The sequence below is a fragment of the Rhyacophila brunnea genome, unplaced genomic scaffold (genome assembly GCF_057557595.1).
Source record: "Rhyacophila brunnea isolate RB1 unplaced genomic scaffold, BYU_Rbru_1.0 scaffold_4, whole genome shotgun sequence".
NCBI classification, from domain to species: Eukaryota; Metazoa; Arthropoda; class Insecta; order Trichoptera; family Rhyacophilidae; genus Rhyacophila; species Rhyacophila brunnea.
In genome coordinates, this window is record NW_028233068.1 from 17,830,610 (window position 1) to 17,836,609 (window position 6,000).

Genomic DNA, 6,000 nt, shown 5'->3' on the forward strand with positions numbered 1-6,000 from the left:
CCCCTACCTATCACTTATTTTAAAGTCAGGGTGACACTCTACAAGTCTACAGTGACATTTTCCAAATGTCAAATAAAATTCAGTGTATTTTTAGCGTTCTTTTTAACACATCGAATTATGGAGTTGTCGAGTATCAATACACAACAACCAAAAATAGCATCGCACAACCTTATATTTTAAAATGGTAATAACCCCGAAATACAATAACACAAAATAACTTTTTTTACTATTAGAATAAATTTAAGATGTGTATTTATCTCATTTCACTGGTCGGCCCACTAGGCCGGGAACCCCTTGAGCCCGGGCCCCTGGGCTAGAGCCCTGTCAGCCCCCCCTTGTGGGGGCCATGCATTTGTGTGTAATGGAAATCACTATTTTCACTCCCAGATAGAACTTCTTCTCGTCCACATAGTAGAGGTATCTTAACAGACTTTTTACGATGATTGGTTGTTAACCATATTGTGTCAAATAGAGGTTGTGATCGCGAAATCTCGCCCCCAGAGTTCTCGAGAAATAATCATAAAAGGCTATTCTCGAGAAATATTTTTTCCGAAATTTCGAAATTTCTGATTTCATGAGAAATTATAATGACGATATCGATAATCAGAGAAATTGTTATTAGGGAAAAAAGTGACAAAAGGAAAAGAAAGCCGCCGACGTTGTTGATATGAAAATACAGAAACTCTTAAAAATCACTTGACTTTGAGCTGAAACGGAGTATCTTACTCAATGATAAAAAAATGTGGGTAAAAAATCCCAAAAAAACTCTCGACTGAACCGGAACCACGGCTCGAAATGGACCACAGCGCACCGGGACGCTGTTCCGGTTCTTTACATTGGTAAAATTATCGCTTGGTCTTGTGAAAAAATAATTATACTGTCTGAGCTAAATAGCATCGGTACGCGGGTACACAGGGCGGATCACGCCTCACTTCATCACTTTCCTAGAGTAGTCTTAAGCACCGAGGTGCATGGTTGCAAATAATCGGTCCCGTGCGGCTTCGTTCGGAACGAAATAAGAGCAATTTAATATTCATTATGTCGCAATACAGAGCTGTGCATAATCCACAGCTGTACAGACACGGTGAGTGGTGGAGGGTGTATTACAGGCCATATAACAAAAGTAGACCATATAGTTTTATAACTATGTTAATATCTTCAGAAAAAATGTTGAGCGCTTCGGTTTGTAAACTTTTCCATTTCGAGCGCTGACAGTTCTGTTGTCAAAGAACTGAAATGGATGATTTTTAAATTCGCCGTTATAAATACAGCTTTTGAATTTCAGCCAGCAGAAAATTTGGCCGCGTGAGAGCCTACTTGAAGATGGTATGGCGCCAGCGTAAGTAAAAGTAAATAACTTGATAATTACCTACATAATCATAGCACGCCCACACACCCGCGGTATTTACACAAATAATGACGAGAGTACTAATTGGACTCACATGACAAGTGATTGAAAAAAAATTATTGTTATACATCTTACCCATCATGTTTTCGATGGGTTCTCTAATAAATTAAGGATGATTTGTGTGTGTCGCATTCACGCAACAGCTAACTGGCTGACAATGGGCCAATAAGTGGCAAAGTGAGTGTGGCCACCACCGTTGAATGGCCATCCATTACAAAATAAGAATGCCATGCTACTTCTATTCAAGCCTGCCAGGCGTCGGCAGTAAATTTCATTCCATTAAAATTTGCCATTGTAATTCAGTTAAAGGGGATAACATTATAGGCTATAGGGGAGACACGATTGCCTTATCTCAATTTTTACTTGTGATCGTCTCACGGCTTCCGCGATCAACGGAGCCGAGCAGTGCCGCCCCTAGGCACAAAGCCGCCCGTACACAGAGTCTAAATGGGGTAAAATTTTCGAAACGTAGTCTAATTATTTATATTATTACCTACCATTACCAATTTTAGAGCGTTGTATGTCTGTTTATAAAATATAGATAGGTATCTAAAAAAAAAGCGAATATATAACTACATAATTACATATAATACCTACCTTACGTGTATAAAGTATTATATAACTAAATAAGTATTAGGACTAATGAAAATAACTGGAGTTTTTGAAGATATATCTATCATTTAGGATGTAATCATCGCGAATTAAAGGAAACACATAGGTATCAGTACCTACTAGTTCTCCTACTTCTCAGTACTTTCCTCCTATACATATAATCTCTTTCACAGTTCTAATCAGTTTGTATGTCCAATTTTGTCGACCGCGGGATGGATTTTGGATGATCGCACCTTAGGCGTATATAAAATAAACAAAATATAAAAAGCGTGTAACAGTTGTAACATAATATAATTTCATTTTGTCCACCAAATTACATAAAAGTTGTTTTCAAATTAACCGTGAGGGAACACATTTCTCGTCGTATCACTTGATTCGTATTGCATCACTCACGACTTGCCACGAGAGTGAAAGAAGTGAATTCCCGCGCTTTAAACTAAAGCGTTGTTTTTCTTACCGTCTCGCAGTAGGTTCTTTGCTCTCTAGGAGAGCAGTTTGGGTTTTTTGAATATTGAACATGTCATTATCACGGTGAATGAGAAGTTGATTATTTCCTCTGTTGATGCTTGAGTGTCATCAACCAGATATAATACGTTTGTTCAAGTTGAAGAATGACAATCGGGAGTGGGATCAGACCCAACTCGAAGTTGGACACGGATGACACATATTGTACCATGGTTTCATAATAATTTACGTCAAATATTTGTTATTGTGTGTTAAGAATATATTATATTTTTGTGAGAAAACATCATTTAAATAATCTACCTATTCTGAAATCATAAAGCCTTAAAATATTCATTCTTCCAGAAATAAAAAAAACTACGACTATTATTCTTGATCTTTGTAATACTACATTGAGGTCAAATGCCAGAAGTAAAGTAGTAAACGTGAAACAATCACATGAGAAAATTACTTGTGACCTCACAGGGAATCGAACCCGTAGCCCCAGATGAGAAACCAGAGCATTTTACTCCCAAAATGTCTTCCACACATACCTCGAACCAGTGGCGAAGGGTGACGGTAGTATGTGGAGATACGACATAAATAGTGCAAACTAAACTTTGTCAGTCACACTTATTTGTTTTCATTGAACTAAGAATACAAATTGGAGATGGTTTATAAAATTCGATTAAGCTCTGCCTAAACCTAATCATAACAGATTTTTAAATTATATATAATTTAATGGTATCATTTTACATATTTTATGGTTTGCTTTAGGCAGGGTTTAATTTTTTTTAAAACTTATCAAAACCATCTACAATTTGAATTTTTTGTTCAAATGATTGTATAACTGATAAGCTTTTGTGTGCACAATTTATGTCGGATCTCCAAAGCCTACCACACCATTCGCCATTGCCTTAAACTATGTTCTGGAACCTATTGCGGCGTTCTTGTCGATTCCGAAAACAAGTATCGCTGTTTATCGATTATTTTAAAAATGTTCAAAAGTAATCCTAGAATAATAAAATGAGCGCAAAGTAGTACCATTTACAAGGTGTATTATAAAGAAAATGTGTAATAGATTTCAGTTTAATTTAATCGTGCTCGGAAGATACCTATATGCTTTCGACAAAGCAGGAAAAAACGAGATTATTTGGATGTCAAATATAGAAAAGTGGTTATTTCCTAATAACAACTAATTGTGCTGTTGTATTTTGTTCTCAAAAATTTTTTTGGGAAAATATTTATATTAAACTGAAAAACCCTTTAAACTAAATAAAATTAGACCGAACGTAAGTACTAAATTTAATTAGTTGAAGTTATTAAAAAAATACTATTAAATAATTACGCTAATTTAAACTGACCTTCCAAAAAATATACTACAGCGGTAGGTTAATTAGTTTGGGTAATTTAAAAAATATGTAAGTACAATTAAAGAATCCCTCACAGTAAAATTATTCATTAAATATAAGATTTTATCGTTAGATACTTATTCCAAATACATATTGTAGAAAATGTATTCACAAATTGTTCGATAACTCGTAATAATATGGATATTCGCTTCTTGCAAAATCTTTATCGAACCCGATGAATAAACAACATTGCATAATATTAAATGTCATATTATGGTCAATGTTAATAATTCGATTGAACTTGGGCCTATATATAAATATAGAAATTAGGTTTTTTTTTAAATTAAATGTTAAGCGTCAATTACATTGAGCTTTTTTATGAGCTGATTATTGGCAAATTTAAAAGCGGGCGGTTCAGCTACTGCGATTTCATGATTACACACAAAATTTTCCATTCGCTGATAAGCCACAAGCCAGCGAGCGATTTTGACGGAACGTAGTTCTTTTTTTTGCCGGGAGGTCGCTACGCTCCATAATAATGTTTCCATTAAACGTCAAAAAGGTAAATTTCAAAATGAGTAGTTCGTTTTTCCACCACCACGCTCTACTGCGCAGACGCGATACGCCCACAAGCCGGCGTGTAGCTTATAAAGTTGACCGGCTTTCAACTTTTCTCGGTGGAGTGCTTACAACCTGCTTATTAGCTTGTTCGATGATTACACTGGGCGAATTTACAGGCAGATTATAAATTTGCCAATAATCAGCTCGTAAAAAAGCTCAATGTAATTGACGCTTTGGGAACACGTAAACTTCAAATGATAACTAATCGTATATATGTAATTGAGATGCGTCCATTAAAAGTGCACAAGTGAAATTTATTTTTAAAAAAGGGCCAGTTTTCACATTACCGCGTAATTATGTGTCAAACAGGATTTAAACACGGAACGTTGTACAAAAAGTTATACTTATGCGTTTTATTCCGAACATTAGGTTATATCCTATTGTGATTTTCATAGGAACCATATTATGATTTTAATGTTTTTGCTTCATTTGTTTTCTTTTAAACACTAAAACCAATATATAAATATCAATATGTTTCCATGAAATAATAATAGACGATCATATTTGAGAATGCAGAACGTTGAAATAATTTACAATCGTATAATATTTAACTTTGATGGAAATTTACTCAACTCGTATTAGTTCAATCCGTAGCACCTAATTCTCTAGCATATTATTCTCTAATGACATCGTCGTCATGACAAAGATTCTATTTTCCAAATTAAAAAAGAAAGAATCACGTCATAAAGTTTTTAAAGTACCTAAAACAATTTACTTAATATTATTTTAGAAAAAAATAGTGTGAAAATTATATGGCATAAAAGAGTTTTGTATGAATAATAAAATATATTCTCTAATTACTCAATATCCGAATTTAGAACAATGCACAAAATCAAACTTCGCGGGTAAAAAAGCGTAGGCACTAAACACATTGGAGTCACGTTTTAAGATGCGCTCCGGGACGCTGGCAAGGTCTGACTGAATCAAGGAGTATCCAGCGTCGTCAGTATGTGTAGTGGGTACCTTCTAAACACATCATCTGTTATTTATTTCTACGGGATTTGAAATTGCCGGCTAAACGCTGATTACGGTCTTGGTATTCACAACAAATCATAGTAGGCACTAAAAAAATAACACGAATCATTTCACCCGTTTCGTTTTATTTAGATTAGTACATAGGTACCTAACTTTTTGGCCTGGCCGCAGAGGTGTAAGATATTTTGTAGGTACCTACTTATTAAGCTATGTGACATAATTAAAACAATAAAAAATGAATTGGGTACTAATTATTGAAATTTATTGTGTCGAGAATTTTCGAGAAATAATGAGAAAAAATAATTCTCTTTAATCGAAATTTCATCAAACATTTCCGGGAATATAATTTCTTGAAAAATCATCTATGAGAATATAATAAATTATAAAAATATTTTAAATAAAAAAAAATCTCTCGGGTTTTGACGAAAACAATCTTTTTAACGAAATTCGAAACAATTTGCTTGCGTATATTTTCTAGAGAATTCTCGAGAACTTGGGAAATCAATAAATTCGAGAATTCTCGAGAGTCAGAAGTCAAGAATCGACGTGGTCTAATAATGATAAATTATTAAATAATTAATTAAATTAAAA

At 34.2% G+C, this 6,000-nt stretch overlaps 1 protein-coding gene across 2 annotated transcripts in view; it reads right to left on the reverse strand.

The window, feature by feature from the left end:
- Positions 1-5,354, reverse strand: part of wrapper (immunoglobulin domain-containing protein wrapper) — a 36,806-nt gene extending 31,452 nt beyond the window's left edge. Inside the window, exon 1 of one of the 2 annotated variants that reach the window (XR_015071483.1) lies at positions 5,236-5,348. The gene's annotated coding sequence lies outside the window, so the exon portion shown is untranslated. Of the gene's footprint in view, positions 1-5,235 lie in introns of both variants that reach the window. The other variant, XM_085954112.1, reaches the window with a different exon arrangement.
- Positions 5,355-6,000: the final 646 nt, after the last annotated feature.